The sequence below is a fragment of the Meriones unguiculatus genome, assembly GCF_030254825.1.
Source record: "Meriones unguiculatus strain TT.TT164.6M chromosome 13 unlocalized genomic scaffold, Bangor_MerUng_6.1 Chr13_unordered_Scaffold_28, whole genome shotgun sequence".
In the NCBI taxonomy this organism is placed as follows: domain Eukaryota; kingdom Metazoa; phylum Chordata; class Mammalia; order Rodentia; family Muridae; genus Meriones; species Meriones unguiculatus.
The window spans coordinates 7,113,095-7,127,434 of NW_026843644.1; positions in this window are offsets into that span (position 1 = coordinate 7,113,095).

The window sequence follows — 14,340 nt, forward strand, 5'->3', positions numbered from 1 at the left end:
TTGTTCGGGTTCTCTGTGTGTATAGTCTTCTGCTATTTGTCATTGTTGAGATCCAGGTTTAGAACGTGGTGGAGTAATTGGATACAAGGGATTATTTTAGTATTATTGTATCCATGGAGACTTGCTTTGTGCCCAACTATATGGTCAATTTTGGAGAAGTTTTCATGGGGTGTTAAGAAGAATGTATACTCTTTTGTGTTGGGGTGAAAAGGTCTATAGACATCTATTAGGTCCATTTGACTCTAAACCCGGGAGCTGATCAATGGGGACCTGGATCAGATCGACTCCAATTCCTGGATGTCCCAGCCAGAATAGGAAGCACCAAAGTTCATGTTCTGGATCTAGCCACCTGCCCAATTACTGGTCTCAGAGTCTCTGAATCTCTGCCTCTCAGATACAGTGCACACTGCTCTCTACCATCTTGGATTCTTCATTTTCTGATCTTTCATCCTTCCTTCCTTTTTTGGTGGAATGCTTTTGTGACCTCATGGGTTTGGGTGTATTTAGGTAGTTGAATTATTTCTGAATTCCTGTTTGAATCATCATTGCTTGGGCAAATCTAAAGCTTATATATCTCATGTACATTTTTAAATTTTTTTATTTAACTTTTATTAATTACACTTTATTCATTTTGTATCCCCCCATTGTAAGCCCCTTCCTTCTCCCCTCCCAGTCCCACCCTCCCCCCTTTCTACATGCATGTCCCTCCCCAAGTCCACTGATAGGGAAGGTCCTCCTCTTCTTCTTTTTGATCTTAGTCTATCAGTTTCTCATCAGAAGTGGCTGCATTGTCAGGGTTCTTTTAAGCTTACTGGAATATAGTATTTTTTAAAATATTTCCTTAGAATATTCTGATTTTTTTGGTTTCTGTAGTAATGTTTTCTGTGGTAATGTCATTTGTGAGTCTGTTAATTTGAATCCTTTATTTCTTTCTTTGATTCAAGAGTCTGTTAATTTTGTTTATATTCAGAAAGGCCCAGTTATTCCTTTGTTTGATTCTATGTATTGTTTTCTTGGCTTCTATTTCATTGATTTCTATTACAATCTTATTATTTCTTTTTAAATATGTTATTAATTTGTTCATGTACTATTGCAGAATCTGCTCACACTTCTCCTCACAGTCCCTCCCTCCCACCTCACCTCCCAAAGCATGTGCCCCCTTTCCCTTCCTTTTCACAAGAAAATAAAGCCACCCTTGGACAGCAAACAGCCTTGGCATTTAAGTTGCAATAAGATTATGCAAAACTGCTATTGACGCTAAACAAGGCAGTCTAATTATGGGAAAGGGATCCAATGGAAGGCAAAAGAGTCAGAAACAGCTTTGGTCTTGCTGTTAGGTGTTGCCCATAAAGACCAAGCTGTACAACTGTTACACATGTGCAGAGAAGCTAGATTGGCAATTCATTCTCTGTGAGCCTGTACCCGGAGCCTTTATGTGGGGCTGTCCTTATCATGGAAAGGAGTGTAAGAGTGTTTTTGCATACAGGTGCTCCACAGAACAGTTGAAGTGTCAGAGAGGGTAGGGAATGAGACAGGTACAGTGTTCAGGGGAATCTCACAGCAGACTTCTAAAATTTAGGACTTTCTGTGGTTCTGACTCTCTAAAAGGCATGGTCAGTCTGTGGTGCTTAGTTACTATCAACAAGGTGCTTCTTTATTTATACAAGCTTCACAGTACAAACACAGACTAATGATTACACAAGTGATTCAGAGTGGGTGTCTGATTTTTTTTCAATTACATATCCAGGGTTACAAGTTCAGTTACAATTTAAAAAATACAAAAGGAACAGACATTATTATAATTAGCTCTATAACTCTACTTTAAGGAATCCAAAGGATGTCTCCTTAAAAGAAAATACATTTACTCTATGACAGCCTATTTTTAGGTTGGCAGTGTTTGCAGAATGATTGCAGTCCAGAGATACAGAAAATACATGAACTTGTATTTTTATGAATAGAAAAATACTAATAAATTACTCCCTTCACTATATGTATCATCATCTATGCTATAAAGTAGAAAATTTTATTTTAGTCATTTTTCTTATTTATTGAATTTTATTTCATCAGGAATGTATGCTCAATTGGCTCATATCTTTAAATAACATTTACAGGGAGTTCTCAGCCTATAATAAAAGAAACATAAATCTTTACCCAAATCTCTTCGTCTCTCAGGGTTTGCATATTGTCTTTGTTTACCCTGCACCAATATACTGTTTAGGGACACATAGCCCCCAAAAAACTCCTGAAATAATGGCCTCATTTTGCTATCTACTTGTCTGTGCTTAATGATCTCCAGGGCCTATAGAAGATTTCCAAACAGTGGACAGATAAAGTTAAGTTTAGGATTTTCATTAAAAAAACCTCTAGGATCAGAAGGAAGGAAAAGAAGACCTCCCTTATCAGTGGACTTGAGGAGGGGCATGCATGCAGAGGGTGGAGGAAGGGAGGGATTTGGACAGGAGGAGAAAGGGAACCACAGGGGGTACAAAGTGAATAAAGTATAATTAATAAAGAATAAAAAAACTCATAACTTTTCTGTAGAAAAAAAAAGAAATTGAATCATAGTGCATAAAGTCCCCTGTAATGCAACACACAGAAAAATAAGTTAGATATAGAATAACAGTGATCATAACAATCTGGAATTGTGACAAACAACTGTGCTGGCTTCATGACTCTCAACAATTTCAGTGAATATGGCTCTGTCATTCTCCCTTTCTGATTTAATAGTTTATAGATTTATCGTACTATTATATGACATGTAGGTCATTTTTTTAGTCTTCAGAATATTACTGAAAGAACAAGCATGAAAAGTAGAACAATTCCCAGGACTATTCTGGAATTAATAATGAAAGATTAAGAGTCCTGTCCTGAGTCAAAGCATGTCAAAAACTATAGAAATTTATTTGCAAATTCCAGAGCTAAAATAGGTACTGGTTGAGCTGAGCAGATAGCTGCTGTTTGTCGATGCAAGTGTTGTATATTTACTACCAAATCAGAATTTTTCCATAGTCCATGGAGGTCAGACCTAACTTATTCCCATGTTACCTTAGAAAAAAAATAGAAGGGGGGTAACAAATATCCACTGAAACTGTGAGTAATGAGAAAAATGAGTGAGAAGAACCCATAATGGTGGACTCAAGGAAGTATATTTTTATACACGGATGTGATCAAAGTATTTTGTGTACATATTTAGAAACTCACAGTATATAAAAAAAACATTCGAAGGATTGCTTGACAGTATTACTTCATCTGAATATGAGTAATATATATTTCACTGCCATAAAGAAATTGATAAATCCTTCACTAGAAAGCTTATTGTGAATTAAACAAGATAAACAGTAGAAATGAGAATTATAAACAGTTCCTTCTTTGGAAGTATCAGGAAGAAGAATATGCTAGGCTACACACATCAATGGAAAGCACTCTCATGAATTAAATGTGCAATGACTAAATAATTGTAAAAGCTGAAATGTTGATTCACTTCCTCCCCACAGATCAGCAGGTGTGCATCCCTTGCCCAAGTCAAGAGTACCCAAACCCTGAGAGAAACTATTGCCTGCCCAAGACAGTGACTTTCTTGTCCTTTGAAGATCCTCTGGGCATGGCTCTGGCCTGCACAGCTCTGTGCTTATCTGTCAGCACAACTGCAGTTTTGGGGATCTTTCTTAAACACTGAGAATCAGCCATTGTTAAGGCCAATAACCGGACTCTCAGCTACATCCTGCTCATCTCCATCCTCCTTTGTTTCCTCTGCTCTTTTTTCTTCATTGGCCGTCCAACCACAACCTCCTGCATACTGCAACAAATAACATTTGCACTTGTGTTTACCTTGGCTATTTCCACCATTTTGGCAAAAACTATAACTGTAATTCTGGCCTTTAGAGTCATGAAACCAGGGAGAACAATGAGAAGATTCTTTGTCTCAGGTGTCTACAATGCTGTTATTCCCATCTGTGTCCTGATCCAACTTATTCTCTGTGGAGTCTGGCTGGGAACCTCACCTCCCTATATTGACACAGATGCACACTCTGAAAATGCTCAAGTCATCATTTTATGCAACAAGGGCTCAGTAACTGTTTTCTACTGTGTGCTGGCCTACTTAGGGTCCCTGGCCCTAGGCAGTTTCACTGTGGCTTTTCTGGTGAGGAACCTGCCTGATACATTCAATGAGGCCAATTTCCTGACATTCAGCATGCTGATGTTCTGCAGTGTCTGGGTCACCTTCATCCCTGTCTACTAGAGCACCAAGGGCAAAGCCATGGTGGCTGTGGAAGTCTTCTCCATCTTGGCCTCCAGTGCAGGACTTCTGGGATGCATCTTTTTCCCTAAGTGCTACATTATTCTCTTAAGACCTGATAAGAACTCTTTGAGATGTATTAAAAACAAAAAATTGCAAATAAAAATCGATCCTTTTGATGTATTAGTTTTCCAATAAAACCCATTAGTATACTAAAATTAAATTATTTACATACGTTTAAGTAACCTTTTTTCTTAAATGTATATTTAAACAAAAATAAGAGCTCCTCACATTGTCTCACAATCACAGACATTCTATTTCAGAATAGAAGCTGCTGCTGAAATAATTTTAGTAAAATATTCATGTTACTTATTAATTTGTGGACAATATTCAAAATGTAATTACATGATAGTAATTTAGATAAACAGTGCATGAACTAAATACTTGTTTTATTTCTTATTTTGGGGAGTATAACAGGGCTTTTGGTGGTATTTGAGATTCTTCTATAGAACAGGCATGAAAATAGATCTCTGGAAAGGGGGACAGTCTTTTAAACAGTTCAGCCATTCCAAAAATCAGAGTAGAGAATTTTCTAAAAGAAAAAAAATAAATCTACTACCTGGCCCTGCTCTCCTTTCCTAGACATACATAAAAGTGACTCAGCACCCCACTCTAGAAATACTTGCTCAGTCACCTTCATTGCTATTGTGTTCACAATAGGTAGGAAATGGAAAACCATAAATATGTTTAACATGATAAATATCATACACATAATTAGTTGTAAGTAGAAAAATTATAATTTAGGTAACCCATATTCAGAAGACAAATATCTCTCATTCTCTACACTGGGGCATCTAGATCCCATGTTTCAGATGTGAGTATCACCATGGAACAACTGTAGAAACATGAAAAAAATGTTGGGCAAGTAATAAAAAGGCAGGTACAATTGATCTGATTGGGATAATGTGGGGAAGGTCCCCTAATTATCAAGGTGGATAAATATGAAAGAAGGAAGCAGAACAAATAACAGTAAATATTTGTGAAAGGGTTTTAAGCAATCATACTGGGAATTTATCTACATAAAATCCCTGTAATACATGTAAGTCCATGCATGAATATGTTACATGTTACAACCTAAATATTTTTAATAATGAACACAGATAAGTATAGGTCACCACTGTCAGAAGAAGCTTTCCTTTGCAACAGCAATCATGACTGAAAAACACAACCAATCACAAGGCAGAATTCTGGAGAACACTCACACCTGATAAATCTACAAAACAATTCCCAGATCTAAGGCTCAGATACCATGCAGAACAGATGATGAAAAATTATATAAGGCAGAGGATCAGAGTATGTTCTGGTAGTGTGTCTCCTAATAATACCAGAAGCTACACCCATAAGATGAACCAATATAAAAAACAAAAAGAAAAAAAGGCTTATCAATATACCTGCACAAACATGAAGTGAAAAATGGAAAATGCCAATAAGCATGCAAAAGTGGTCCAGGAAGAAACAGTTGTCTTTAATCCTATGTAAAAAAAATCTGTAGGGAACTAATAAAAGCTGAGAGTGTGAGAAAAAAAAATCTTTCCAGGAAAGAGCATAAAATCAGTTAGTTATTCAACACCAAACAATCAACCCTGAAAACATACAGGGGACCCAGAAATATCCTGCAAAGCCCTTTCCAGTTGCCACATTGCACACAGAGTTTCCCCTGGTTCCCGTTGTCATGTAAATGTCCCCATCCTTCACCACTGGCTGTCTTCAGGATCCAGAGCTTTCAGGGATTCGGGATTCCTGATGCCATTGCCCCGCCTATCTGCTTCCGGAAGTAAACAGGCCCGGATGCTGGAAGTCTCATTTGTGCAAAGGAAAAATGTGCCCTTTGATTTCTCCTGATCTTACATAGTCCGGCTGGTCCCTGGTCCCTGGAGAAGGGATTCTGGAGTCTCTGCCCCCCCCCCCATTTTTAGTCATTTTGACTCTCCCAGTCAAAGCAGAGCTGGTCTCTGGAAGGCAAAAAAGCACTCACACAGATAATAAATCTGTTTTAAAGATTAAAAAAAAAAAAAAAACGGAGGCTGGAAAGATGTCTCAAAGGTTAACAGAGCTGGCTGCTCTTCCAAAGGTCCTGAGTTCAATTCCCAGCAGCCACATGGTGGCTCAAAACCATCTATAATGAGATCTGGTGCCCTTCTCTAGTGCACAGGCATAATGCTGTAGAATGAATGAATGAATGAATGAATGAATGGATTTTAAAAAAATAAAGAAACAAACGCCGGACCCAGTGTCTCAAGCCTGTCATCCCAACAGCCAGGGGGCTCTGTGAAGCAGAGAATCCCTCTCTCTTCCCGAGGTGCCTGGTTCCATCCCCACTGACCACAGGGTCATCTGTCAAGGGATGTGGTGTCCTCTCGTGGCAAGCATGTGTCACTTAATAATGCTTTACATAGATGCTGTACTTAATTTAATACTATTTATTTATTTCAATTTAATAAGAATAGAGCAAGGAGTATTTTGAGAGCCAGCCTTCTCCTTGAATCCTGTGGGGTCGGAACTCTGGAAGACTCTGTGCTAGATCAAAGCAGGCCTGGGACCACCTAACTTGTGTCCACCCTTTTGGCTCTCCCTAACCTATGATAACATTCTATTGCTGAGAACAACAACTCCACAAGTAATTGGACACAGAGAATCCCAGCTGGGCTTATTTAGAACCTTCACCCCGTATGGACTACTGTTCATTATACTGGAACTTGAACATATACTGCATGCCACTGGAAGAGAAAAATACACACCAACCCAGCCATACAGCCTTCACTCTCCAATGGAGACCTGTCTACATGATTTACTGGTGCGCTTGTGGCACACACGTCATGGAAATTACCAACTAATATCTGATTGGGTTTCAGGAGGCCTACTCCATCAGAAGGAACCTTGATCCAATACTGCTTGGGTACCCAGGAGCCTGAGTCTACACACGCCAGGAATATAAGAGAAATCTAAATGCTACAGTTATTCTAAAGGAGAACAGCCATAGTCACAGATCTGTGCCTTGCTTGGACATCATTGGAAACTTCCTCCTGCATCAGATGGGAACAAATAAAGAGGCCCATGTCCAGTTGACCTGCAGAGAGAGAGAGAGAGGCCTTGGACCATTCCACCCTAAATGAGATGTCTCCAGCAAACTCTCACCCCTAAGGGCTCAAGGTACTCTGTGTGCAGAGTGTAAGTGCCAGAAGGGATGAAGGACAGGAGGGTAACAATGCCTTTTAAACACTTCAGGACCAACACACATAAGAATGCGCCCTGAGCCACAAGCTAGCTTTTCTATCACTTTCCCCTTTCAGGGCTACCTCGCCAGGCCACAGGGGAAGAGGATGCTCTCAGTCCTGATGTGACTTGATATGCTGACATGGGTGGACATGGGGTTGGCAGATCCTGTTCTTTGAGGAGCCAGGTGAGGGGTGATAGGGGAAACAGGGAGGGTAGGCCTGGGAAGAGAGGAGGAAGGGGTCTATGACAGGGATGTAAAATGAATAAATAAAAATAAAAATTAAGGGAGCTGGAGTGATGGCACAAAGCTTAAGAGCACCAGCTGTTTTTTCAAAGGTTTTGAGTTCGATTCCCAGCATCCACGTGGCAGCTCATAATCATCTATAGTAATACTTGGCGACTTCCTCTGGCATGCAGACAGAATACTGTACAAATAATAAAAAAAATCTTCTATAATAAAAAGAACTACACCACAAATCATAAATAAAGTTTCACTCCAAAAAGAACACTCTCTACCTCTTTAAATACTACTACTAATAATAATAATAAATGAAAAACTTAGTTTTCTCCAAGGAAGTCTCATTGGGGCAACAAACCAGACTAACATCTAGGTCCCATGAGCAGCAACAGATGGCAACAGAAAAGCTCAAGGGTATACTTGTGGTTTTTCAATGCTTTATATGTATATAAACACACACACACCCATATAAACATATATATATATATATATATATATATATATATATATATATATACACACTTCTGCCTACATACACACACACACACACACACACACACACATATATTTATATACTGTTCCTTTGTGTACATTATGGCTTCTGGTTTCATGCTTTTATGGTATTTCTTTGTGAATGGACATCTGTATCACTGCACCCACATGTATCCCACATGTTCTTTCTTTGCTGTTTTATTAATTACAGTAGACGTGTAAATCATTTTAATGATTTCTGGAAAACTGGAGCCTAACAATTTCCTCTTCATGAAATAGGAAAGTGTGTGTCCATGAGATAAAGCCACTTCCCCAAACAAGTGATCTGCCCCACCTTTTAGGGTCCTCTGGTTATCGCTTTGGCACAGCTCTGTCGGTCTTTGTTATCACTACTGGGGGTTCCGGTCATTGTGTAGATTACTAAGCCTTGACCCTTTGTTGAGGGTCCCAGAATTCTAAGACATATCTTGATTATCTGGTGCTGCTGCTGCTTCATCTGCTGTGATGTGATGATGTTGGTATGTCCAGAGCCTAATAACGATTTGTGTTGGGCCATCTTTAGCCCTTATTGGCCATTCTTTGCCAGCCTCTTTGGTGGACCTACTCTACTAGGACTGAGGAATACCTGTACAGTTGTGCTAACTGTAACACGAACTTCTACCAGACCCGGTGTTAAGAATTTTACCTGATGGCACTGGAGGCCCATAGCTGAGTTTTCTATGCTCTCCCATAACCCACTTTTGTAAGGTATAACTGAGAGAATATATGGCTGTTCTTATAGTAGAAATACTTCGTGTGACTACCTCAGATGTGCTCAGTTCACGAGACCACAAAAGACCACCAGGAGTTGAATCCATTGCAGAACACATGAGGATCTTTTTATTACAAGCTATAGGGCCCACACCCTCACTGACTCAGCGGTTGAGAGTAGAGTACCTTGTGCTTAGGGTAGGCGGACTTGACTCCTTTCTGTTACGGAGTGCCAACTCTCCTAGTCAAAACAGGGCTGGTCTCAAAAAGGCAGACACATACACAGAGATTATAAATCATTTTTAATGATTATAACAAGAAGCCAGGTGTGGTGTCACACACCTGTGACCATCAGTGGGGCAAGCAGAGGCAGGTGTCAGTTCCAGGACATCCAAGTTTGTAAAGCAAGTCCAGGACATGAAAGACCACACAGAGAAACCCTGTCTCCAAAAACAAGGGCTTGCATCCCCTGCCAGCTCATCACACTCACATGTCTAGACATGTTCTAAGTTACATAGTATGACTTTAACCAGGCTATAAGAGCATGCTGCCAAGTATGGTGGCACAGAACTTTAATCCCAGCACTGGAGAGGCAGAGGCAAGAAGATGTTTCTGAGTTTGAGGCCAACCTGGCGTACAGAGCAAGTCCAAGACAGCCAGGGATACACAGAGAAACCTTGTCCAAAAAATACAAAATATTAATAATAATAATAATAATATTAAACCAAACATCAGAGTCATGCCTGCAGGCAGTTTGCAGGGTTCCTTTCACAAGGAAGGCCCACAGTAGAGTTAATGGTGGATGGAAGAAAGATTTAAATATTGATTTTATTTCAATATTTAAATCTCCATTATAAGAAATTCTTAATGGGTTGAAAACAAAAGAAGTCAAAGATGGCAGGAGAAACTACAGAAGACCCATGGGGCAAGGGCTAGGGGGAGACACAGAGTTCTATTTTTATTTTGTATAGAGAACATGTGAACACCTTCTACTGAAGAATGGTATGAAACAACTTGAGGAAATATTCTGCACATCAAGGTCACATTATCACGGTGCTTCTCAGCTGCATCTCTTCAAAATGCGCTTTTCTGGTTGTGATGCCGATTACACATTTACTTTTAAAAAGACACATTGGTTCATGCGTGTGTGTGTGTGTGTGTGTCCCTGGAGGATAGAAGAGGACAGTGGATTCCCTGGAATTGGAATTTCAGTTGGTTAGGGATTGCCTGACATGGCAGAGTGATACATTTTAATATCTTATTTAATGTGTGAGATATATTAAACATATCAAGTTTGGAAATCTTAAAAGGTGATAATCATCACAAACAGATAAATATACCATCTGCTTCAGTATTCTTACTTTAGCGGCCCAAGCTTTGAACCCCAGCATTCAGAAGGCTGAGACAGGAGGATCACAAGTTCAAGGTTGGCCTCCCCACTTCCTGATGAAAAGGCGCAATTTATTAGCTCAGCTAAGGCAGCATACAGCTTCCTAGTGGTCATGAGTAAAAACACCATCCTGAAAACACAATGATAAATTTGATTCACCACATGGTGACATAAACTGTTGAGATATACTCGACAGTATTCAAACTTATGTGTGACCATAGTAAAGAATCATTAAGACATTTGTTAATCATCTTTTCATTTTCTTCCTTGAAAAAAAAAATGCCTCCTTCTACATATGTTCGTAACACATTATTTATGTTTTAGAAAATTTAAGTAACATGAAGTAAAGTGAGACCAGGGCTAGAGAGGTAGCTCAGATGTTAAGAGCATTGGCTGCTCTTGTAAAGGTCCTGACTTCAATTCCCAGCAACTACATGGTGGCTCACAACCATCTATAGAGAGATCTCATGCCCTCTTATGGCTTGCAGTGGTACATGCAGGCAGAACACTATAAAATAAGTAAATAGATAAATAAATAAATAAATAAATAAATAAGCTAATAAATCAGAAGAAAGAAAGTAGGAAAGAAAGAAAGCACCATGAACAAATTAATACCTTAAATTCCTTCTTAATGTTTTTGGATGATGCTGGAGAGGTGGCTCAGAAGTTAAGGGCACTACTCGATATTCTTCCAAAGGCCATGAGTTCAATTCCAAGCAACCACATGGTGGCTCACAAGCATCTATACAGAGATCAAGTGTGCAGGCAGATGTTGTATAAATAGTAAATAAATCTTTAAAAATTTTGGAAATGTGATCCTCCTGCCTCTGCCTCCGGAGTGCTTACCTTGCAGGTGTATTCCCCACACCTAGCCTTACCAGGCCACAGTGGAATATACTGCAGCCACTCCTGACTAGTCCTTAAAGACTAGAATCAGAGGGAAGGGGAGGTGGACCTCCCTTATCAGTGGACTGGGGAAGGGGCACTGCTGGGAGAGATGGAGGGAGGGTGGGATTAGGAGGGGAGGTGGGAGGGAACTACAAGGGGGATACAGAATGAATAAACTGTAATTAATAAAAATAAATTTAAAAATTCAAAAACATGATGTAGTCTTGTAAAAGAAACGCTAATTAATAGACATAAAGAAGGGGAGACAATTAAACAGATCAACTGTGCTTAGCCCATCTCAGAGAAATTGTATGAACAGTTCCTAAGTATAAAAACAATGGGTAAGCTGGGTGTATTTTGTCATGCCTTTAATTCCAATAACCCTCAGGAGGCAGAGGCAGGTATATCTCATAGAGTTGGACGGTAGCCTGGTCTATGCAATGAGTCCCAGAATAGTCAGGGGCACAGAATACTCTGCCAAAATTAATCAAACAAACAATAGATAGAAAGAACTGACAGCTCTTTGATCAAGTTTCTACACAGAGCTATTCATTCCCTCTAGTTATGTACATACCTTCTAGAAACTTGAAGTGCCTCACTTTAAATTGTAACATTGATAAGATCTTCCAAAAGTGAAATCTATATTTAAACAGTTACAAATAACAGATGAAAGCATCAGCAATGTAAATGTTGATCAAAAATACGCAACATAGGGCGTGAGAGTTGGCTCAGCAGTGAAGAGGTTTTGCTGGTCTTGTAAATAACTAGTCCTGATTGCCAGTATTTACATAAATATAGGAATCAGGAACCATGGGGAACTGGAATGAGTGGCAACAGAGCACATGCAGAATCCTGCGAATCAAACACCAGAGACAAGACTAAAAGGGGCAGATCTAACTTTATTATACATTGTAAAAGCCTGTAAATGACTGAAAGCCCAATCATAATATCCCATGCTATCCTCAAGTACCAGGAACAATCAATGCAGTTGGTTCAACTATAAGGAAAAGTGGGAGTTGAGTGGAGAGGCAAGGTCACATTAGGGGACAGATTGGGAAAGATTCTTCACCAACCCTTTATCTGACAGAGGGCTAATATCCAGTATATATAAAGAACTAAAGAAGCTGAAAAGCAGCAAACCAAGTAATGCAATTAAAAAATGGGGAACAGAGATAAACAGGGAACTCAATGTAGAGGAATATCAAATGACAGAGAAACACGTAAAGAAATGTTCAACGTCATTAGCTATTAGGGAAATGCAAATCAAAACGACCCTGAGACTTCACCTTACACCCATCAGAATGGACAAGATGAAAAACTAAAGTGACAACACATGCTGGAGAGGTTGTGGAGAAAGGGGAACCCTCCTCCACTGCTGGTAGATATGTAAACTTGTACAACCACTCTGGAAATCCAGCTGCTGATTTCTTAGACAAAAAGGAATAGCGCTTCCTCAAGATCCAGCCATACCCCTACTAGGCATATATCCAAAAGAGGTTCAAGTACACAATAAGGACATTTGCTCAACCATGTTTGCAGCAGCTTTATTTGTAATAGCCAGAAGCTGTAAACAGCCCAGATGCCCCTCAACTGAAGGATGGATACAGAAATTGTGGTACATGCACAAAATGGAGTATTACTGTGTACTTAAAAACAAGGAAATCATGAAATTTGCAGGTAAATGGTGGGACTTGGAAAGGATCATCCTGAGTGAGTTGTCCCAGAAGTAGAAAGACACACATGGTATATACTCACTCATATAGACATATAACATAGGATAAACCTACTAAAATCTGTACATCTAAAGAAACTAATTAAGAGAGAGGAGCCTGACTAAAATGCTCAATCCCCATCCTGAAAGGCAAAGAGGATGGACATCAGAAGAAGAAAAAAACAGGAAACAACCTAGGAACCTGCTACAGAGGGCCTCTGAAAACCAGAAGAAGAAAACAGGAAACAAACTAGGAATCTACCCCAGACGGCCTCTGAAAGCCTCTTCCCTGCAGACTATCAAAGCAGATGCTGAGACTGATGGCCAACTGTTGGGCAGAATGAATGGAATTTTATGTAAGAAGTGGGAAATAGTAAGAGCTGGAGAGGACAGGGACTCCACAAGGAGCGCAACAGAACCAGAAAATTTGAACACAGGGAACTTCCCAGAGACTCATACTCCAACCAAGGACTATTCATGGAGATAACCTAGAACCCCTGCACAGATGTAGCCCATGGCAGTTCAGTGTCCAAGTGGTTACATAGTAATGGGAAGAGGGACTGCCTCTGACATAATCTGATTGGCCTGTTCTTTGATCACCTCCCCCTGAGGGGGGAGCAGCCTTACCAGGCTACAGAAGATGACAATGCAGCCACTCCTTATGTGATCTGATAGACTAAGATCAGAAAGGAGAGGAGAACCTCCTCTATCAGTGGACTTGGGAAGGGGCATGCATGCAGAAAGGGGAGGGAGGGTGGGACTGGGAGGAAAGGAGGGAGGGGTTTATGGGGGGATACAAAATAATAAAGTGTAATTAAAAAAAAAAAAGGAAGTGAACTGAACCCAAATGGGGAAGGCTTCACTCTACTGGGCTCCTGTGTCTGTGTCAGTGTACTGGTAATGTGCCAAGGATACCCATCTGAGTGCTTTGGCACTTGCCTTATTTGCCTGGCTGCACTTAAGAGATTGTCACCTGAGAACCAAGCCGATTATTTTTTAGGCGAGGTCTCAGACTGGCAATTAGAAAAAAATGTTAGAAAATCTTAGAAAGCACATGTATGATTGTGGTTTGCATGGGTGGGGAACCTCTGTCAATGTGCTCCCCAAAGTGCTAAAGGACATAAGCATGGGGAAAGAGGAGGGGTAGATGAGGAATTCACCATGTCTTGGTATCTAACCCCCCAGAAAATGAGTTGCTTTACTTAATCACCAGTGCAAGAAAAAACAATAGCTAGAATACATTTTGGGTTCAAGGTTTGGAAGTGAGGTTGCAGGGGTCCTTTTGGCAATGCTTTCACAGAATCAGAATTGCAGCCATTCAAGTACAATGTTTGTAAATTCACACTGAGCAAGTAAGG